The sequence below is a fragment of the Oenanthe melanoleuca genome, chromosome 8, assembly GCF_029582105.1.
Source record: "Oenanthe melanoleuca isolate GR-GAL-2019-014 chromosome 8, OMel1.0, whole genome shotgun sequence".
Classification (NCBI taxonomy): domain Eukaryota; kingdom Metazoa; phylum Chordata; class Aves; order Passeriformes; family Muscicapidae; genus Oenanthe; species Oenanthe melanoleuca.
The window spans coordinates 15,361,873-15,385,944 of NC_079342.1; the positions used below are offsets into that span (position 1 = coordinate 15,361,873).

Sequence of the window (24,072 nt, forward strand, 5' to 3'; positions counted from 1 at the left end):
TTGGTCTTGGCAGCATGCAAGTAGAAAACCTGGGAAAAGGACAGAAGCTGGGGTGGCATCTGCAGAGACATAAACCTACCATGGTTTCAGTTCATGATAGGAAAGGAAATTGTACTCAATTCATTGCAGGAAGAGTTCTGCTGGGAGACTGAAATAAAAGACTAGATTATATCTGATCATTGCGTTTGCCAGAACTCAAAATTCTTCATGAATTGGAGAGACAATGGGCCCAAATAACTGCCAGAAATTACTGCTCTTTGGGGAAGGCAGAAGTGGGGAGGATAGGAAGGCATGTCAGAGTTTCATAATATTTCTATAGCTTTTACTGGAAATGTCAATGTATATTGCATTATTCCTGATCTACAACTCACCCACGTATGCAAGATGTGCTATAAAACACTGAGGCATAAAAATAGATAAATAAATAAATAAAAGGCATTGAAACTGCACTTGGTAAAAACAAACTAAATCCAGAAAAATTTAACTTGACTCACAGCCAAGACACTTCTTTTCTTTGGATTTCACTCCTAATTGAAAATGAAAATAAAACAGATGCTAGAAATGTCAATTAAACACATTTTTCAATCTGTTTTTTATCGTTTTTAGCTCTTTATACATGGACAGACTTCTGCTTTCAAATCATTACTAGTCCTTTTTATTTTATTTTTATTTCTTAAGCAAAGGAATTTTGTTTCTCCCATGGAGCATGACTCAGTGTATACACAATTAGTATGCCCTCACAAGACTCCTCTGCATGTCATTTTCCAGCATTGAATAATTTCTTTTTTTAACCATAAGAGCCCATTAGAGCCATCATTTGTAAGTATTTCTACAATGGCTAGTGCAAATTACTGCTACCTCTACTGCTCACCTGCTTGCTGCTTTATTATAATATGAATTATAGAGTTAGACCCTGTAATAGCTGCTCTGAAGACTCATTGTAAGATGAGAACCTGAAGAAATTATGCATAAGAGACTTCAAAAAGTTCATTCACTTTTCACTTCTTGTTCTATTTGTTTCCAGTTTTTTCAAACTAAACAGTATGACCTGAGAAGTCTGATTTCTTGTCTGCCTCCCTGTTCCGTGTGCTTTGTGAGGAAGAGTTTTCTAAAGAATTAGTGCAACAAAAACTTAGAAAAATATACAAATTGCTCTTTTGGTTTTGGGGTCTTGTTTTGAAGAAGAACTCTTGCAAAGTGTCATTCAGGGTCTGTATTTATCTTTCTGTTTTTCTAAAGGCATGGTTTTCTTCTTTGGTAGATTGGTTTGACAGGTTTGACATTCAAAATGTTTACAGAATGGCAGCTGTGTGAAGAGGCAGCTGAATTTGGTGCTGAATTTTTGTTTCAGTGTCACCCTTTGTTTCAGCCCAGTCTTTGCAGGCCACTCAGAAGCACACAAGGTGATTTTCTACCTTAAAAGATAAAGAAGAAGAAAAAGAGGAAAAACAAAAAAGTGTTTCCATCAGGAAGAGGGGAATGAACAAAAGCTGTGGAGAATTGAATGAATATCCAACAAGTGTTGTTAAAAGCTTATCTTCAAATGAGCAAATCAGCTCCAAAGTCCTTAATAAATGGCCTTATCAATAGAACTCAGAAGTTGCAATTTCTTTTTACTTTTTATTAGGTTTTATTTAAAAGCTTTTTCTGATAACTAAATCATCGTACTCAGTTACTTATTTTTAAGAAATACATCACATTTACAGATTGGTGAATACCTTTTGAAGCTTTATTTAGTTGGTTCATTGTTAGACAAGGGCAATGGAAAAAAAGATCAGAGACTAACAGACTTCACACTTGGAGAGATTTTTTCAAGATTACCTCTTATTGTTTTAAGTTACCAGCACAAGATGTCTGAAGACTGTCCTGTTCAGATGGGTATACAGAGACTTAGGAGCTTTCCAAGGTTTCCTTGGGGTCTGCCTAAGATTTAAAAAAAAAAAAAAAAAAAAAAAAATCCAAAAAAAAGAAAAAAAAAAAGAAAAGTAGAAAAAACCCAACAAAACAAAACAACCAGAAACCCTCAGTCAGTGTTTTCTGTTTTTATTCTAGTTTTGCTGTAATTTATCTTTGATATTAGGATACCTAGATTGATTGGATCACCTCAGATCATCTAACAGTGAAGGGGATCTATTTATTTATTTAGAAGTGGTCATTTATTTCCTTTTCTTTTCTATTCTTCAGGCTTATGTTCTGACCTTCCTCAGCTAAAGGTGTTGGATGGTTTAGCCTAAGTTCTCTGAGAAATTTTTTAGATCAGTTTTTGTATCAAAGGCAACACCAGAGAATTTAAATCACTTTTATTTCAAAGATTTTAACCTAACTAAAACATTACATTAGGCATCTGAGAACAGGTGGCATTTGTGAGTTTCTCCCTCTCCCTTCCTAGATAATATTTGTGCTATACTGATATAAATGAAGATAGAGCATAAGCACATAAAGGTATATTTTTTGTGCCATTACCTTGCAAAGTGCTTTGTTGTACAGTTTAGCTGAGGCCAAGGGAGCAGAGTAGCAGGGTGGAGCTCCTGCTTTGTGCCAGCAGCAGAGTGCACCTGTGCAGGTCCCACCCCAGCTGGGTGTCCCCACCTGCAGCAGCCCAAGCCCAGGCAGAGCCTCTGCAGGCTCAGCTACAGCACCAATGGCTGTGCACAGCTCAGCACTGCAGCTCCTCTCTCAAGACAATATCTGGGAAAAGTCTCTCATTTTTCTCAATGAATTAGCCAGCATTTCTGTTCTTTCCATTTAGAAGATGAGGATTAAGAGGAACATCATACCACAGGTATTATTAGACAAAAACAATGGATATTAAGCCATTATTTGTGCATTAGCAAGTTTTCCCCAGGTAGGCTTTATCATTTCAAGACATTTTGTTTTGTGTTGTTCTTCTTTTTTTGTCTAATCACCTCTAAAATTATGAACACTCCAAGAATAAAACATCCTGAATAGTAAAGCAGCTTGAAATATTCATAACTGAGAATGCAACTGGTAATGCTCATAAACAAAGTTGTTTGGAGACCCCTTTATTAATTTTTAATTTATTTTCAGTCAATTCCTTATTACTTCCAAATTCCTGTAGGGGATTCTGTTAATTAGTCATGTGTAAAATATTCATTAAAACAGCTTCCTATTTTCTTCTTTTATTGCAAATTTACATTTCTAATCTTATAACCAAAATAAATGCCATTGGGTAGAGAGACCACATTAATTTTGATCAAACCCTTGAAACAGAAACCCAGAGAACAAAAGATATGGTAATAAAATCGTAGTTACATTGTGCTTTCAACTCACTAGAAGCAGGTATGCATATTTTAAACTGTTGTCTTCTTCAGATATAAACAACAGATACTTTAGATTATTTTAGGAATTCTTGTTAGGGGAGAGGAAAAAAAACAGCAACAAGCAAATGGGAAATCACAGTCTCTCACTGGCACTTTCTGTGAGAACTCACCCTTCTGAATTTGATAGTTTTTGAAATCTGATCCCAAAATGGAGGCAGAAAGGTTTCCAAACAAATTGAAGATTTTCTTCAATCTCACTTTTTATCTAATGATTAAATAGAGGAAATGTGCTCTTGTGATTTAGTTGGATCTCAGAGGTCTAAATTCAATTTTTCTTCTGATATATAGCCACTTCCTGGCAACTGCATCCCTCTGGACCTCAGTTCTCTCCATGTAAACCCTGATTCATATTTCTGGCCCTGAGAGCTCTTAGGTCTTATGCTCAACTTTAAATATGCAATGAGGTCAGTGGCAGGGTTTGATTACTATTAGCAGCAGAAGTTGAACCTGTGCACAAATGTTTATGGGTCAGAATACCTGCACTGTCTGTTCCAATGGGCAGGAAAAGGGAATGTTTCTCTTGAAACTGTATCCAGAAATGTGAACACCACTGTGTTTGGACCACGACCTTGTAATATTGTGTTTATATCATTGCATTGATATTATGGTATGCTATGATATAGGTCCCTTCTGTGGAAGTAAGGCTAAAACATTATTTCTTCTTTTTCCCATCTACTTTGGCCTCTGTCAGCATAAGCATAGAGGAATAATTCCAACAAACCTGTGATCATTAATATATGTTCTGTGTGCAGATCAGAAGCCAAGCCCACAGCCTGGCAAAGATCTCCACAAAATCAGAGGTGATTATTTCCTCTCAATGGGGCACATCTCCCACTGATATAAGGCATATGGTTTATTTGCTAAAATAAAGCCAACTTGGTTTCTTTGTCTTGTTTTGTCAGGATGGCTGACACTCCCAAATATGTTATCATTTTTCTTCATTTTCCCAGAGAATAGACACTAAAAAAGCAGGGGAAAATACTCTGCAAATAGTACCTACTGTTGAGAAGAAAACTCTGTGAAATAAATAATGGCAAAATATTGTCCAAAGTCACTGTCTTGACTAGTTTATATCTATTTACATTAAATACAGAGAGGCTGATCCAGCTTCCTGCCAGGAAGAGGTGTCAGGAAAAAGTAAAAACACATCCTGTTAGAGTTATGGGAATACAAAATTTTGTATGTATAAAGGAAAAATCAAGAAAACACTGAACAACAAAGCTTGTTATTCCAGTCCCAGCAGGTCTGGACTGGGACTGGAATGACTGATTTCTGAATGAGCACACTGAGGCAAATCAGCATACCTTTGCTACTGCCAGCAATTCTGGGCTGAAATCTTTCTTCCCCCATCAAACCAATCCAGTTGTAAGAAAGTAGGGCTGGTACAGAGCATTCATAAGGTGATCAGTTCTCTTATGAGCTGCTGTTATCAGCTCTCCTACAAGAATCCTGAACACCAGAATGGTGACTAGCATGGGAAATAGTAAGACAGAATCCAGAGGCTGTTCCCTACCTGGGGAGAAGCAGCTGAAGCTCAGTGCAGAAGTAAAAATGTCAGAGCTGTTGAATGTTTCCCCTACCCAAATGCAAATTAGTTATTTCAATCTCCAAAGTAATGTTCTTTTCTCTAAATCCTATCCTGGGCATTAAAGTGGAGGACAAAGAATGGGGATATGTGGAATGGGGCTGCTGGCAGGCAAAGTAGAGCCTTTGTTGTGGAGAAGGAGGCTCAATGGCATCTTGACTAAGGAAATCTGCATTTCACGTTCAATTTCCATTTCAGGAACCACTTTTCCCTTTGTGATGTCATTTACAAAAAATCCACTGGACATAAAATGCATAATTTGTGGTATTCTAAATGTAATTGAGGCCATTTAGAATTGCTTTGAAGCTTCTTTCTGAATTGGGAATGCTGCTGACCTGAATTCTCCACTCAGTCCCACACACAGCCTCTCACACTCCTGGAAGCAGTGAGAAACTGCAAGTGCCTCTGCTTGGTGGCCTTTTGTACTCAGCTCGAGCTGAATACACATTACTATGTTACAATCATAGCTTATGTCCCCCTGTATTCATCCCAGGAGAAAACTGGCTTTTCAATGGCCATTTTATGTGTATTCTTCCCCTCCTTTATTCACTGCTTTTCCCCCATCACAATATTTGTAATAATTTTCTAACACTTAAAATATTGTTTTATAAATTGTGACTCACCATCTCTTCCATTCCTTGATATAGTGCTCATAACTGCTGCTCCATCAATACCCAGAGTCCCCCACAGATGCTTTTAATGGATATAACAGTAACTCTAAGAAAATATTTATTGCTGCTCCCAATTCCAACAATAGATTTGGCCAAGACCAAATTAATCACTGCCTTAAAATCACTGGAGATTATGTAGTACGGTGCTGGCTGAGCTGAACCATGACTCAGCCTGATAATACTCTATCTGAAAACTAATCACCATCCACCATATCATCATCTTGAGCCAGCAATTCATCTCCATTATCTCAGTGGCTCTTCTGATTGCAACCAGATCAAAACATCTTGCTGCAGTCCAGATTAATTTTACCTCATCCTTTTTTGCCCAGTTCAGTATGTGGAAAAAGTCGATCGGTGATGTTAGCCTGAGTTCAGCAAACGCAAGCTGACTCTGCTGAGATGCTTTCCACTCCATCAGTTCTCATAAATTAATTCCTCTGTGATCCTTTCAAGTTCTTCACCTGGAACAAAAGCCAGGTTGAAAGTTTACATGTCCTGGTCACTCATTCTTTCCTCTCTGTTTAAACTCGAGCATTACATTTTGTTTAACATTTGGGTGGTGGAGCCTGATCTGCACGATCAGTCCCATCAGCAGATGCCCCCTGCTATCATCTCTGCTAGCTCCTTGTCCCCAAGCAGCAAAACCCTTCAGATCCCAAAGTATTCTTAAGTATATGTTTACATTCCTTTCACTGAAGATCAGTTTTACATTTTCCCTTTGTTTTCTTGGATTTTGCATCCAATACATCTTTCCTTCTGATGAATTCCTATTATAAGTATGAAGAGAAGTGTTTACACAGTAGTTATGCCATGCCTAAATCCTTGCTGATTGTTTCTCCTTCTCTGTTATTCAAAAATCTTACTGAGTCTTTTATTTTTCTTTCCCCTAGACATTTTTGAAAATTCTCTTCTTTTGTCTTTAATATTACAGCATAAGAGTTCATTATATTTTGAAGAATTTCATTTCCCTCCTTCAGTTCTTCACTGCTAGCAGGTATTTTAGGTGTTGTAGGGGCATTTTTAATCAGGCTCTCTCTCTTAAGAAGTCTTATGCAAATCTGTTCTGTACTTAATAGACTTCTGTTCTGAAGGAGGTTTTTAATGTTCCAGTTAAAATTCTTCAAATACAAAATTCACAATACAAAAATGTTAAATAACAAAAAGTGTGACTTTACATCACAGCAAAAGTTTTAACAAGAGACTTCCATAGGTCTCAATTAAATAATTAAGAAAGGAGTCATGGAATATATTATTCCTATGGCAAAGTTGTAAAGTACATCTCTTTGGAGACATTGTGCACGTTTTGCACAGAAACTGAGGCAAGCTCCAATTAGGCTCACATTTTGATTTCTTTGACCTTTTAACATGGTCAGCCAGTAGAGAGACAGTCTGGTAGGACTGAGGATAAGAATGTCTGCTTCAGTTCTCTGTTTGGGATTTGGTGGAGATTTTACATTTTTTCCACTTTTCAATATTTTCTGTGTATTGCTATTTCCCTTTACCTACCTCTTTATTCTTGATTTCATACTAGTGTGCTAGGACGATAATTGTGCTGGGAATTTTATACAAAACACATGTTAATTTTTTTCAAGGATATTGTGCATATGCTGTAGGCTATAATTGTTTTGGAAGATTGCACTGAATTAGAAAGAGTACTTCGATTCAAAATGAGACAATATTGTGCCCTCTAGGACTCTCAAGATGTATATTTAGATCCTGCCTTGACAAAGACTTTGTACATAACCTTGGCATGTCCCCTCATCTCTCTGTTCTTCATGTTTCCAGCTACCCAGCCAAGACACAAATAATCCCCATCTCTCATCTCTTTGGGGTAGACTGTAGAATGCTTTGGTGTTTTGCACAATTTTTTCTCCAGAACAATCACTTCGATTTTAGTGGGATATTTTTGATGCATGGAAACTCTGCCAAAGGCTTTTTTTTTTCTAGCACTGGACCTCATTAGAGGCTTAAGAGGTTTATAAAGCTTTATGCAAAATAATTTCGGTGCTATATGACATATGTTGTCTCCAAGAAAACACTACATAAATTTGCAACTAATATGTCCTAATTAAAAGCTGTAATTGAATGATGTTAAGCTCTGAAATGAAAACTATCCAATAATTTTCTTATGAAAAGACATAAATTTCGAGCTTTTCCCCTGTAAGATTAAATTTTTTCCTTTAGCTCATGAGATCACTGCCCAGTTGTTTTCTTTCAAAAGTGTATATCCCTGTTATGAGAAGGCATTCTATTTCTATCCAAAGTGCTTAATATACCATATTGTAAATACTTTCCCAAAAGAATCAATCTTCAGCCTTAAAGGTTACTTCACTTTAGTGTGCAATATACCACAATTTCTGCTGTTTGATCCGTTTGAGCTGGGGAGTTGCTAAGATTATACATGGTTTATACTGCATGGATTTTTAATGTTTCACACATTAGCTTTTAAAAATTGCCTTCATATTCCCTATATTGATTTTTGTGGCTCCCAACATACAGCACCCGCTGAGTGGCTTTGCCAAACTCTCCTGATGAAAAGATGATATAGGAATCCTCAGCAGGGGCAAAGACAACCATAGATTAAAAAATCTAGCATCCAGTTGACCATTTTTCTTAAGCCTCATTGTAAGGTTTTTTTCTTCTTTTTTTCTTCTTTTTATGATGGCATGCTCAGTATAGCTGCCTAAGGGCATGCTTATTATAGACTGTATTTTAAAGCTGATTAAAAATAAATTCTCCATGCCTGTCTGAAACTTATTCCACAGAGAATCTTGTTTCATATCGGACGAGTAAAAGGATCTGTTGCTTATGTTCACCTTTTACCTCAGCCCACATTTAAAAACTTGTATCAAATTTCCATTACACTTCGTTTATTATCCAGTCTTTCTACTTTCATCAGAGGAAGCATTATAATGACTGTGACTTTGGAAACTTTTATAATTAATGTGTGCATGTGTACAGATATATATTATTATATTTTATTTATACTACATATAAAAATTAGGCTATCAAGTCTGACAGAATGATCTTGGTACCATAATAAACAGACCTCTCTTCACAATCATTCTGCAGCACACAGGACTTGGCAAACTGTCAGATGGCAGGATGAAGAGGTAAAGAGCAGAATCTGCAAATTCTGGCTGTGCACATGGGAATAGGTTCTGGGCTTTCCAAGAACTTGTGGAGAAAATGAAACTTGGCAGGATCCATTCGGAAATTCATTTCATCTGTTTTCATTTTACACTGTCTGTCATCTAGTTTTTGATCACTAAATGAAAAAGAAAAATGAAGTTCTGCCATATGCATTCTATAAATTTCAATTTAGCTATCAGGTGTCACACCTGCCACAATTTTGCTTTTCGCTGCATTTCAGACAACAGACATAATCATTTGTTTGTGTTACCAATGTTGGTTCAGGAAAGTTTATTTATGGTGGTATTTGCAGTAAATCTGCTCATTTCCAACCAGAGCTGTATAAACCTACCACTTGAAATATAGACAGTTATGTCAGCCTGTATAGGAAACATATTGTGCAGTGTTAATTAAAGGACACTATTTGTCATCTCTGCCCCTCCACTGAAATGTCCTGAACCCTGAAACTGGCTGCTATGGCATTTTGAACAAGGCCACACTCTACACGTTTCAGGCCCAGTTCCTCTGCATGGGAGGAGTGGTTTATCTGTCCTGTGTCTTTGCATGGGAGCAGTGGTTTATCTGTTCTGTGTCTTTGCATGGGAGGAGTGGTTTATCTGTCCTGTGTCTTTGCGTAGGAGGAGTGGTTTATCTGTCCTGTGCCCAGTTCCTCTGCATGGGAGCAGTGGTTTATCTGTCCTGTGTCTTTGCATGGGAGCAGTGGTTTATCTGTTCTGTGTCTTTGCATGGGAGCAGTGGTTTATCTGTTCTGTGTCTTTGCATGGGAGGAGTGGTTTATCTGTCCTGTGTCTTTGCGTGGGAGGAGTAGTTTATCTGTCCTGTGCCCAGTTCCTCTGCATGGGAGGAGTAGTTTATCTGTCCTGTGCCCAGCTCCTCTGCATGGGAGGAGTGGTTTATCTGTCCTGTGCCCAGCTCCTCTGCATGGGAGGAGTGATTTACATGTCCTGTGTCCTGCACTGGGCAGGCATTGCCCTGCAAGGACCAGAGACAGCCTTGTTTGCTGCCCTCCACCTCCCCAGGGAACTCTTTTTTCCCTGACCCCTCAGGCTTTGCTTGGGTGAGGTCGGTGATGGGCTCTTGGGGGTGTGGCCATTCCAAATTTTCCTTGCTGCAGTTCTCTGGCCATGAAGCCTTGGCTGGAGCCTTCCCCACATCACCCACCCACAGTGCCACAGCTTTGGGCTTTGCTCCCTGTGATGCTGCCCACACCCACCCACACCCACCCACACCCACTCAGCCTCAATGTACCTGCACTCTAACAGCTCACTTACTTTTTATTTAATATGTCCAAACCTGGGTTTCATACCTTAGAGGAAAGGCTCTGTGCAGGGTAAATTTATGCTGTTATTAGCCAGCAGGATTAATAGCAACAAGTTATCTCTCCATGAGCTGTCATATATATTTATGCTGGAACCTCTTCCCCAGTTGTGTTTATTTTTTTCTATAGAAAAACATAAAAAGTGAAGTTGAAAAATTCAAAAATAAATTAATCTCCTTGCCAAGCACCAGGAGAAAGTAGAGGTAAGTCAAATTTTGTTGGAAAACACTGATTGGGTGGCAACGCATTTTTCCTTGGCTCCATTTCAATTTTTCTGAATTGTTTGGGTCAAGAAGAGACTGATGGAAATTTAAATAAAAACTGAAATAGAAGTTAAATTGCTTTGCTCTGATTCAATATCTTGATATTCCAGTATTCCAAATTGAAAGGATTTTTCTACTTGAAGGTCTTTTTTCTTTACCATTTTGATTTTTAAACTGCTATCTTATGTTTTCAGGTAGTTCATGCTTTCTCATTCTGACTCAGGTGGTTTGGAACTGTTTCAGACTTTTTGGAATCGCTGGAAAATCAGAAAAGGTTCTACACAGAGTAGATATATAAGCCTATTGAATTAATTTTTTATTTCCTCTTTTCATATTCTCTTCTTTAAAGACTAAATATTTGAGCCACAATATGAGACCAGGTATGCAATGCAAAGTGCAAGAACTATCTATTAAATACTATTGCAGTAACACAACACAAGCCATGTAGCAGTCTTACTAATGAAACAGCATAATACCCTGTGTCATGCTGTATACATGGGTATTGTTACTTTGGATCATAGGATCATTTTTTATTTTTTAAAGTTTGAGGGCAGGATGGAAGATTAACAAAAGCATTCATAAAGTTCAGCTTTAATTTATACCGTAATTTTTAATGGCATTTCATTGTAGGGTTTTATTCTTGCTTTCGGATAGGTAAGGAATTTACAGAATCTCAATCAATTACAGTAATTTTGAAAAGTTCTGATATGTATTCTGATAAATGTTGGTCCAGGATTTGAGAAAAATATAATTCACATTGAGGAAATAAGGCAGAGGACTCATAGGGTGACAGTGAACATCTGTAGTGACTTACTGGATACATAATTTTGAAACTAACCTACTTGAGTTGTAATGAGAAAGCAGCTGTGGGGGAAGTTGTCACGTTTAGCATTAAGCTTGAGCATACTGATGAGCAGAGGGGTGACACCCTCCTCACACACATACACCCATACACTCTGTCCTACGTATCTAAAGGGGAGCACATCTCAGTGCAGTATTCATAAATTTGTTACCTTCTTAGAGCACAAATTTGGAAAAATGGTGATGAAATTAAAACAGCAATTAGCTGGACTTCATTATTTTTCTCTTATTCTTTCTCTTTGATTTCCTGGTATTTTACAGCTTGTTTTTTTATTGTAATTTCTTTCATGGAACAATGGCAAACCCCTACATGTCCCTGGTCTCCAGTGACTGCTGTGCAGCTCTGCAGCTGTGCCAGCAGAGCCAGCACCCACGGACAGGCACACTCCTGCTCACCTTGTGAGCCACACTCTGCTGTGTGCCTTTCACAGGAAATCTACTTAAGGGTAAAAATATACTGTGTTTTATACCTGCATCTCTAAGGAAGCTGAAACACCATATAGCTATTAATAAAACTGTTGGGAGTCAAGTATATCAGAGCATGTATCTCTGGCTTTTTTAGAAACTGACAGATTTAATCAATTAAACTCCAATGTTCTATTCATAGCTCAGGTTTTTTATGGTACAAAGATTTGCATTCCAATTAGTGCTAGCAAAAAAGTTTTCATGTTAACCTGATCAGGAGTATTTCCCCCTCCTTGGTGTTTCTCTATTCCATTGAGACTGCAGCGATGTGTCAGGAAGAGCATCTCTGTTACCTTCTGATTGAACAAAACTCTCTTAGGGTTCCTTTGAAATCTTGAGGGCTTGTCACTTGAGGCATTATTTTTTTAAGCATGAACAAATCTTGTCAGCCTAAGCTGAGAAATCAGCTGTATTTTATCAGCACTTTGGGATCAAACTTCATGTTCAGTATTCAGCATTGGGTGCTGTGTGTGAGACAAAACTAGAGGTTACATTATGTTTTAGGAAGACCACCTCTGGTGACAGGGGGATCAGTTTATTACTGTTTCCAGAATACATTTACAAAAAAAAACAAAAAAACAAAAAAACAAAAAACTCAGATACTTTTGCTAGTGTGCTATGTAAAGTGCTTAATATCTTTCAACCCTTGCTTATTTATGTAGGCATACAATGCTGAATTAACTACAGCTTCTTTAACTTAAAGTGCCTTGAATCCACACACAACTTTTTAAAGAGAATTAATTGGCATCATAGGTCTTTTGTAATTAATCCTCCTTAAGGCTGAGGTAATGCTGCTTTGCAGCAGGTCTATCACTTACCCAATTACTCACTGATTGCTGTGCACTCTAGTCTTCCATCTGGACATCTGTAGAGCTCTGGGACTCAAATAGCTGCATGCTCAGTCCCATCTGGAAGGGTGTCACAAAAGCAAATGTCTACAAGATGTTGTTGGAATAAATAAAACTGAGATGGTAATTTCTGCTCCTACTCCCTGTGCCAAGTCAAAGGAAAAATATTCTGTGGTAGTGACTGAAGACAAGAGAGGACCAAGCCTCAGTCAGTGCTCCCAATACTTCCCTGTTTTCCTGGAAAACAGAGAGCGCTTTAGCAAGAAGTTTTATCACTGTACACTTCCAGTGTGCTTACCAACACACTGGAAAGTTTCTGAAAAATTATTGAAGCCAAACAGGAGCCCAAGAAAATGTGACAAATTCCCATGATATCATAATGAGAGAAAAACAACCTTTCTACATAAATGCTGAGATCTGACCAGAAGGAGACTTTTAACAGTGCTCATAAACTATATGGCCTTGGAGACATTGAGAGCTCTTCTTGCACATCATTTCTGTGTGTCTGTTGTGAAATTTGTAAAATTCAGAACTGGAAATTCACTCCCCAGACTGAGCTGTGCATCAATGCTGAAGTGCAGCGAGAACACTGGATCTGAAATGCTGCATTGATGGGCTAATGTTTGAAGTAGGAGCACTTCTTAAGATATTTTTTATCATTTTAAATTATTCTTTATATGTGGGTGCAAAGTGAGATGTGTGGGAGTGGGTGTCATAAAGGACAGCTTATGGCAAAACAGGCAGTCTGTTTTAGTGTGCTTGTTTCAAGACAGGCTTTATCTTGTGAATTGTCCAGGTCTTCTTCCATTTCTGTCATTTCTCACCCAGGGGCAGCACAGTATGCTACAGACCTAGCCAAATGTCCTTAATGTCTGTAGGGGACATCCATAATACCCACATTTCCCACTTGCTGCTGACTTTCAAGCTTTTATTTCTTCAGTATTTTAGGTAAGAAAGGTATTAAATTATAGGGAGAACAAGGTTTTCATGTGGATACTCTGTACCTTCAAATGAGCACCGAGCAGCTTAGTGGGATCATCACCTTCTCTGGCATAAAATTCCTCAGCAGTGCTTTTCCTCCCAGGAATTCATCCTACCAGACACTGACAGCTTGCCAAGGAAAGCAGCAACGTAGCATTTTCTGAATGCATTTGCAGAGACAGGCCTCCAAAGAAAAACAAAACAAAGCAAAACAAAACAAAAAACAAGCAAAAAAATATCCAAAACCAAAACTACCAATAACAGAAGCCACACACTGCTTTTTACTTCATCCTCCAGATTTCTTTCTTCTGAAGTCTTGGTGCTGCTCCTCCAAAGCTCCATGGGCAGATCCATCTGACTGCATGAGTGCCAATCCAAGACATTATCCTGTTGATACTGGAGGCTGCTGTAAGTGAGCAGTGTGTCTTCCAGGCTGCTCTCGTGGCAGTTTGGAAGTGGAGCTGGCAAACACAGCTGAGTTTTGGGGAAAGCACCACGGCAGCTCAGCACAGCCAGGCTCAGGCCCCCTGCCAGCTGTCGGAGGATCTCGCCCAGCACGGTGAGAAATCACAAAGCTGACACACAAAAGTTTGCGCTGGGTTCCTTGCCAGAACTGCCAACTATGAAATAAAATCTGTAAACGAAGTGGTTAACATAAGAATTTCTGTAAATCAGCTCTAGGTAGTGGTGTGGGAGCCCCTTTTTCCATTTAATGTCATCTAGCACAGGTTTCTTTGCCTCATTCTAAAATTCCCATGTAGACAAACCTAGTATGCTAAAAAATTAACATGATAGCTTAAAGTTTAGAAATCATTATTTTTATGTAGATTAGCTTAATTCAGTTTCTTTTGGCCTTTTATATCTGACATCAGAGGGGAAAATAATACAAAATTGTTGTTTCATCTAGTGTCTTGAGCACACAGATAAATACACATGTTAAAGAAATGCTTAAAATTTTTTTTCTTGTAATGTAGACCAGTGTGAGAACCCTGAGAAAAGAATAAATTACAAGCATGTATAATAACCACATGTCAGTTTAAAAACCATGCAATAGCCAAGCATGAAGGGGGGAGTTAAAGGATTATATGTGAAAGAAGTAACTTTAAAATTTGTATTATTTTAGGTTTAAGTCCCACCATTATAATTGTTTCTAGTGGTGTTTTTACATGCTGTTGAGTAATAGTTTGTCCACACCCTGGCTTTTATCGAAGGAACTGCTTGCACAGAGATTGTGCTGACAATAACCTCTAATACAGCCATGGTCACTTAATTAAACAATTTGGGAGCTTAATTTAGGTGACATTTAAAATTGAAATTTCAAGTGCGTTATTCTATCGTGTTCTGTCTTGGTATTGTTCAGTAAAATACTGTATTCAAGGAAATACATGAAATTACAATTCAAAGACTGTGATAAGAATGGATTATTCTTGTACCATTTTTAGCTCTCATTACAATTTTTGTTGCAAGACTAAGTCTACAGATTGAGTATAAAGTATATCAAGCTTTAAATTCAGTGATAAGTCATTGTTAGGAAAGAGAATTTTGTGATAACACAGGCAGTAGATTAATCCACTCTGATGACAGCCCTGCAAGTCTGTGAGGAACAGAACACAGAGCAAGATTTATCCATTGCATTGACAAGGACGGTGAGGGGAATGGGAAATGGAACAAAATTAGTCCATTTGCATGACAGCCTAAGACTATAATCATATGGTTCCACTCAAATCCTACAGTAATGGAACATAAAGAAAAAAGCATGAATAAGGCACATCATTTAAAACTATATTGTACTCATCAGCCTTTCCAGCGTCTGTAGAAAACATAATCAGGGAGGAAAAATTAATTTCAGCCTGCTAAATTGCACTGTAAATACAGAGGAGATACAACAGAATTGTTCAAACAAACTTATTCATGTGGCTTTCATAAGTTTGGATGAGTTCAATCTGCTCTGTATTCACAAAGATGAGACTATCAAACTAAATCCCCAGCTAGCATAAAGCAGCATAGTTCCCTTGACTTCAGTGAACTCAAAATCTCAAAATCTCCACGGAAACCCTCTTCTTGATAGGGTAGCTTCAAAAATATTGAAATAAGAGATAATTCAAGATACCTAGGGGAGAATTTTTGAAAATAAAGATTGACGAATAATGTGAAATATAGAAGAGCAAATGTATACATTTTTATCTTCTGCATCCCTATAGTTCCCTGAGCCACACTGGAATTTCTGACAGGCATCCATTTGTGCACCCAGATGTTTCCAGGATTGTGGCTGTGAGGCTATAGGGAAGGGCTGTGTGACCTGAAATCCAGCATATCATTATTTAAATTAATTAAAGAAGATGGGATGAGTGTAAGGGTTATAACATATCTTCTATAGCTGGTTTATTCTTTAAGCAATTAAACTGAAAACTAAGGCATAGGCACCAAATAAATATGATGTCATTATTGGAGAGCTCTTAAGTGCTTTGTCTAAAGGTCAAAGTCAGAATTACATTAATTTAGTCATGAACCTTTGCACTTTCTCATCTAAACAATGGAATCTCATTTTAATTTCCTTTCTTTTTCCACTTTAAATACAGGCATTTCTGTGAAGGAAGTTGCATATGACTATCTGCACGTCTCCTTTCCTGCAATCTTATGAAAAAAGCTGTATCATATGGTATGATCAGCACTGGCTGGGCCACATACATACGGCAGCAGTGTGTTTTGAAAATATTTTAAATATTTAATCTGAAAACATCTGATTTAGTAAGTCTTCAGTGTACTAGTGAAAGCAGTTCATGCACAGACTTATTGTATTCCAGTTCTTTTAAAGAACAAGTCTTATAGCTATGCATGAGCAAAATTCCCACTAAATTTAGTTTGCAGGCAGGAGTTTATTCAGGAAATGCCTGCCACACCTGGGTGTTCACACACAGAACTACATACAACTGAGGCAAGCACATATTTCTTGCTGCTTTTCAAGTACTGCAAACCATTCTGTCCTGTTTTTGTCATTACACTAATGCGTGGAGCAGACCTTAAAACAATTTAGGCTAATCACCCAAAAGGCCAAATTGTTCACTGTGAGTATGTGTTTGTGACATTGTGTTCACGTGGAGCTAAACATGGAGCAGAGATTTGAATTTACTGAAGGAACTGTGATGCTGTTTAGGAAGAGGCTTTTTTTCCTTGTATGCACACTTACCATTTTTAAAAAATAAGGAATAAAGCATGGGAGCAATTAAATTAAACTGCTCACCAGCTACCTCCATTCAACTTCTTGGCATTTGGAAGACAAATCAATGTAATCACTTGTCTACAATGGTCTTTCTCATGCACTATGTCACAGTATTGCAGAGTGCCTGCCTCATTCACAAGCCTCGCTTCTTTCTCTCTTTTCAGCATCCACATGGATTCCAAAGATAATCTGGATCTAGGTTAGCACTGCTGTGCAACTCGTACAGAGTTTCTAAAACACTGGATGGGTTCTTAACTGCTATTATAAAAATAGCTCATTCTTTTATGGCCTTCATTTATGGCACATCTCGTTATGCTGTTTCAGAAATGCACAGGGCAATGTTTAAAAAGGGGCTGAGCTTGGTGCAACCTCTGCTGTTGGAGGGAGGGAGGCTCTTGCTTCCTGAAGTGGAGAAGGTGTGCAGGAGCCAGGAGGTGCAGTGAGCAGCCCAGAGCTCTGGGTGTGCAGCTGCAGAGCAGGGCAGGGCTGTGCCAGAGCCTGTGAGTGCCCAGCTGGCCACGGCCAGGCAGCCCCAAGGCTGGCAGGAGAGCCCCGTGCCCTGCATGGCACAGGATGCCAGGCTGCAGAGTAGCCAATCCATAAACCAAACTAGCTGGAAATACGGTCAGGAGCCCATGCAGATGGCAACAGGGCAGAAGGCTGCAGGTGTTTGCTTGGCGTTGGGTGAGCAGATGTTGAAATGGATGTGTCAGAAATGCTGCTCTCACTTGTGTCAGATTGCCTCTGCACCAGAAAGGAACAGGCCTTTCAAATATACTCTTAGCTTCTGGGATGCTGTCCCCTTTCTAGAGATATCTCCACTACTCCTGAAATGTGAATTTTATCTAGGAACACGCAGGTGGAAATTTTTGGAGGGATTATTTGTATAGGGGGATAAAATGTGAATCTCCTGCATGCATTTACACCAGTAAATTTTTAGCACTCAGTTGTTTGCAGAAAGTGAACAAGGGCTAGTCACGAATGCTGTGGAAATGGAATTTGCTTTTAACTTCAAATGAATATTCATGAATAATTTCCTCCGCTATTTGCTCACCACTCATATTTAATGATATGGGAAATGGAATGAATAACAAGGTGCTGAAATTTGCTGACAATACACAATTATTTAAGTTAATACAAACCAAGGAGCAAAGTAAGGAATTTCAGGAGGAGCTAATAAAAGCTGAGTGACTGACTAACAAGATACCAGATGAAGTTCAGTGCAGACAGGTACAAGATAATGAACACTGTAAGAAATAATTTAAACTACTTGTGCGTGTTGATGGGGTGTGAATTAGGTCTAACCTCTGGGTCAGGATGGACTCACTATCCAGCAGCAGAGAGGAAGGAAAAGTGCTGTAAGCCAGGGGGGAGGGTAAGTCCAGAGCAAAAATACCTTTTCAGTTCTACTCCAGCCATGAGAAGAGCAAATGTATAGAAATAGATAGAAATAGTCACCCCTAGACCTGTAAGAAGGAGTCCAAGCTGGGAAACAACAATCACTAGATTTATTTATTTATAATTAATTTCTCTTTTTGGGGATATAATTACATCAATTTAAGCTAAAAGGCACCACTGAAAGGGCAGAGTCAAACAGCTCCAGCTAAACTTTCAAGTTTACTTTCAAAGTCAAGAGATCATCAAGACCACCAGCAACATACAAATATGCAACTCTGTGAGGGGCATATTTTGAGTTTCTTCAAGACATGCCACAATCCAATGTCTAGCATAATAGAAAAGTTTTAGCAATGAGTTTATAGGCTAATATAAGGATGCTAACCTTATTTCAGCATACTTCAGGTTTTCATTTTAAACTGCTCCAAAAGAACTTGCCAGCGTTCAGTCATTAGTGCCCCAGTCCCAGAGAAACATGACCCTGCAGCATGAGGGAGGGAGAGCATGGCTCTAAGTCACTGGCCCAAACAAAAACTCTGAACTTTTCCACAGCTGCTACAAACTCTCTGCTTTGTAGTGCTGGGGTCCAGAGAAAGCTCTTTCTGGAGTCAGTGCACATGAGGAACTTGCTTTACCAAGTGACTGATGTGATAGAAAAGCAATTGGATGACAGCAGGGTTGCCTGAGGACTGTCCCTCCTGTCCATGCTCTCTCTCAAAGCATTATCTGTGCTGTCATTGAATGGAGGGGCCTCCCTTACACTCTGCGTGCTACACACAACTTTTCTCCAAACATTACAACTTCCCAGCAAATTCTCATGTTCCTGCAACCTTTAAGGAAGGAGATGATATCACAGAGAAGGAATATTACAGAATAATTGTTTTATTGGCCCATGCATCACAGAATACTTTCTGCCTGGGAAGGGATAATGCAAGAAGTCAGTGATTATATGATTGTTGTTTGTAATGCAGATGTTTGGGTTTGACTTAAAGCACTCCTGGCAGTTCATATGATGAACTTTCCACTCTCCGTCCTAAATGATCATTTGTTATTTCCCTCCTCTGAGTATTATTTTGTTTCCTGTCATGGTCCTCAAGTATTTTTCCTTCTGTGAGAGTTCTCAGATAGGAAATGAACAAATTCTTGAGGAGTCACTGGGAGAAAGGATGAAGGGGTAAAGTGGTGAGGAAGCAAAGAGGGCAAGGGGAAGAGGGCTCTGGCATTGGCAGGACTGTGAGAAGTGAGGCAGAACACAGCAGCAGCAGAGAACCAGAACTTTTATGAACTGTCATCTAGGATATCTGTAATTGTGAGGGACTGAGAGGATGGAAAAGAGCATCTTCTTTTCCAGTATTGTGTATAGCTCGCTCTGACCACAGTTCTGTCCATTCCTGTGGTCACACCTGCTCCTCTGCTCCCTTTGACCTGCATTTCTACAGGACACAACCCCATGGGAATGCAGGACCAAATCCCAATATCCTTGCTTAGGATCGAGTCATTCTTCAATAGACATTGAAGTTAATTGATAAGACCCCAAACCTACATCATAATTTAGCCAGTTTTCAGAGTGTAATCTGAGGACAGGAAATTCAAGATGGTTTTTGTGGGATATTGCTCTGCTGGGAGATTGACTGTAGCACTGAGAGGGTAAACACCTGACAGGTGAGGACAGGGACTGCCAGTCTGGGAGTCTGTGGTAGGCAAAGGAGAAGTGTCAGAACCCTTCTCCCACGTGAAAAACAGAGATGTCATTGTGGACCTGTAGGACACACTCTGGTTGTCTGGTGGTTCAGATATGAGCCTACACTTCCCTTCTGATGCTCTGGTATAAAATGAGTGCATTAAAAGAAACTGGTAGTCTGGCATTCCATTGGTGTAATTATTCATGGAGTTCACTCTATTCCTCCTGCAGGGATGTGACTATTGTTACAATTTCACTGTAGCATGACCAGGAGAATACAAACAGACATGGAAACTGAATTACTTTATCCCCTTTAGCTGTGGGGAACTTTATACTCAATCTGTACATCTCCACTGTATTAGAGCAGATGCAGAAACAGAGCCCAATTTCAGGGCAGTTAATCTGACTTTCAGAAACATTGCATTCACTTTAAATTCCCTTATTTCATGACTTCATCCAAGGTAAAACAAAGAGAAGAAAGGAACTGTCTCTGAGCACTGAAATGTGCCATTTCCTTCAGATGGACATAGCTCTGCAGATTTAGGAGGATGTGTGCATGCATATGTTTATGTGACTTTGTGTGTTTATTGCTTCAGAATTGCCTAGAGTTACATCATCCCAAGAGATCTATTCAGCCCTGTGTGCTCAGATGGAATATGATGTTTGCACATAAAATGATAAGGATTTGTAAAGCACTCAGACAGGAAGGTGAGGTGAGACAGTTATAAAACAGATGCTGACACTACTTTTGAGCTGGAGTCCTCTGAGATAGGCTGCCCAATGATTGAGTAGCCTGTGTTTGAAAAATACTTTCCATGGACTTTTTTTTATTTGAAAATAATTTTAACCAATAATGGAAAATTCATTATTTTGATCTGACATTTAAGTACATTTTCAATTGTATCCAGATTTCAGTGACTAGAAGAAAAAACCCTATAATTTTCCTGGTGACAAGGATAAATGAAACATTTCTGAAGTACTTAAAAGACCATCTAAATTTTTGAAGTGACAGGACTTGATTCGAAACCAATAAATAAATTTGATATAAAAAACCACAGCAAGGATCAGAGAAGCTTTATCCAATGCATTTGTGCATCCTCTGTCTGTTTTACATCATAGTTTCTTTTTGGCAGGAAATTTGGTGACTCAACAGTCACTCATCAAAAAAAAAGCAAAGACTGAAATATCATGATTATAATTATCATTTTATTATTGGCATTAAATATTTATTATCCCAGTATTCAGTAACTGATGCATGTATGTGATAGAGGTGTGTGTGTTGCATGCAAATGCCTTTGGCTGTTCTGCACATACAGGGTGGATTATACTGGAGCACACTGTGGTGGGTTAGATACTGGCATTTGAGGGTGCTGAAAATGCACAGAACTCAACATCAAGGAGGCTGAGGATTTATCAACCCTACCCAGGGCATTCAGGATCCCCCAATTTGATACACCCTCTCACCACCTCCTTTGAGGATCACCTGCTGTGATCTGAAAGTGCAAACTGGCAAACTGCAAATTTGGTGAGATTCTTTCTTTTACATTAAGCTAGTTGTCCAAATTTGATCACACCAAACAATCTCTTTAATACAGTAGATCATGCTTCTCCTCATTTAAAAAACACACCTAATACTAGCTCCACTCAGTTTTTGTTCCTTTGTTGGCACTATAGGCAGTTTCTGGAATGAAAGCAGTGCTCTGTATTTATCTATATTTATCTTTTGAAAGCTATGTAAGATTGAGCTCTAGAAAGTCATCAGCTGTGCATGTTATTTTCACAGCATTATCTGCACAATCAGCATCCCAATTACCTTTAAAACCACTATGAATAAATAGGGTTTTTTCATGGTACAAAGCTTGAAAAATACCCAATAATTTATAAAAGCAGGCTGATGTCTTCCTATCAGTTCACCAGCAAAAAAAACAGCTTGAGAATTCTACAGTCACATGAAAGATGTTGTAATCACCGTGATGAGTAATCAGAAATATGTGGTTTGAAGTCAAGCATGTTAACCTGTGTATATTCATTTACTTATGCCTTCCTAACTCAGCCTTGCAAGGATAAATGAGCCCATGTATAAAATGAGCAACATAGTTAAGTATAGAACTGGAGCTTTGTTCTCCATGGATAAGAATGGAAAGACTTTTGAAATATTTCCACAAACCATTAATTTTTAATGTTTCTTAATGATGGATTCTGCAGTACTGACATTCCACATTCTTGTACTCATTTTATTTAGCTTAGACATATTCTCCACTCTTTCAGGAATATGCAAGTTTGTGTATGTCCCTCCTCCCTGCCTATAAAGACAGGAACCCATCAATACTTCAGTTTTGTGACACCTCAATATTTTTTTCTCAGCATTTTTTTTAAATTTTGACAGCACAAATTTGAAAGTGTCTCCTTTTCATGTGTTCACTTGCTCATCTCCACTTAGTTTAACTCCTGTCCCTGTATGCCAATAGATATTATCAGTAAATCCTCCTGGTTTAATCTCCAAAATGTCTCAGAAATCTCTTCTCTCCTCTTCACTCTCCCCATAAAATCTTTGTCAAGTCCATCCTTCTCCACATCCATTCCTATTGCGACCTTGCTGTCTTCAGCCTCTAAATGACACTCACATTAGCCAGTTTTTAAAGCAGTGTAATGCAAAAGTAATCCACTGCTCCCAGTATTGAGATCTCATTAAGATATTCCTAAATCCCTCTTCTTCACTGTCTCCCTATTGCCTTCTAAATCTGATCGAAGCTCCTTTTATCATCCAGTTGCTCTTGACCTAGCCTACCTTCTGCTGTCCTTGCTCTGTTCTTCCTCATCTTTCTTCTTTATGTGCTCCCTCCTCACCCACTGCAGGCACAGTGCAAGCCTCTTCCCAGTCAGACCTGTGCCCTGCCTTGGATGTCACCCACAGCACCTGTGAGGGCAGGGAGCAGGCCAACAGCACTGTTCCAGGTGCAAAATTCCTGATGTGACTGGCAGAGTCCCCCTTGGAAGTTTGCATCATTGACTAGTGTTATCATTGACTGGTGAGAAGGTGTGCTCTTCTAGCAAAAAGAAAAAGAGGCATTGGTCTCCCAATAGTAAGATGATGGGTTTTTTTCTTAGTCATCCACAATTTCTCCTCTGAATCAGAAAATTATTTTTACTATAAATTTACTGTTACTGGGATTATGAAATTGCTCTCCAACCAGTCTATCTGGATACCCCTTGCAGAATGCTGATGTCTAGACAAAATTGAAATGTACATCTTTGACCTGTAAAAATGTGTTTTGAGCTCTTAAGGCCTGAATCTTAGGTTGTAACTTCTTGCTCTCTTGCTTACTGCTAAAGTATTTTATCTTTATTTTAAGGAGTAATAAGACACAGACCAATAACATATATTTTCTACATTATAGGTTTTCAGCCCTATTATTCTACAGAAGTTTAGCAGCAGTTAAACATGTTCTGTAAGTTAGCACAGAGCAGCTGAGCTTACAGCACATGCCAGCACCAGGGACAGGACGTGCAGATCAAAGCTGTCCTCAGCTCATCTGATTTTCTGTTCCGTGTCTCCGTGCCTTAGATTACGGGAAAACTTAGCAAAACAAACAAATTCCTAGTCCCTTCCTCTCTTGCCCTTTAAGTCCTCCCCCCATCACAAAGTCAAACAGGAGGAAAAGAGTCTTCCTACACCTGGACCCTTTGTTCATTATTCTGCAGTTCATCAGAAATTAACATCCGGTTCCTGGAGCTTCGTCTCCAGGAATTTTTTTGTTTGCCAAGGTATTCCAGAAGTACTTTTTGCCAACCTGACACCTACGTGCTGTTTCTACATGCCTCACACCTCTGTGGCCTGAGAAGAGTTTTACCCACTGAGCTCCAACCAGCAGTGACCAACAGGCTGGAAAAGGGTAGGGAGCAAATAGTTCCAAAAAAGTTTAGAAAAAAATGTGCCAGATCTAGAGACAATTCCCAAGAGCAGACTGCCACTTTCTCATCTGGTACCTACCAAAGTCCCAGCCTCAAGACTTTCTAGTCAGACATGACATATTCTGTCACAGTGGCATTCCACAGGCTCGTGTGTTTTATTTACCTTGGAGAGATTCTCCAATCTCCCAGCAGCATGGCTGTCTGTGCACATCCCTCAGCTTGCATCTGTAAGGACAGGCACACATCATTGCTTCAACACGAGAGTTGTCACCTCCAGAAAGCTGGGAAATGACTGTAGGCACATTGTCCCTGGCAAGATTAAAGAAAATATTGCCAATATCAGCGCATGATATAAGTTCCTGCTGAAGTCTCATCATG

The 24,072-nt window shown here is 38.9% G+C and overlaps 1 long non-coding RNA gene across 2 annotated transcripts; it reads right to left on the reverse strand.

Annotated features, from left to right (window-relative positions):
- Positions 1-1,993: 1,993 nt before the first annotated feature.
- LOC130255952 (uncharacterized) lies at positions 1,994-23,999 on the reverse strand. Of its 2 annotated transcripts, XR_008841040.1 has the most exons (5): positions 23,858-23,999; positions 13,510-13,873; positions 12,476-12,565; positions 10,057-10,191; positions 1,994-6,058 (listed from the first exon to the last, which is right to left on the reverse strand). It is a non-coding gene; the product is annotated as an uncharacterized LOC130255952 (long non-coding RNA). The 2 variants fall into 2 exon arrangements; XR_008841039.1 differs by having other exon boundaries at positions 12,476-13,873.
- Positions 24,000-24,072: the final 73 nt, after the last annotated feature.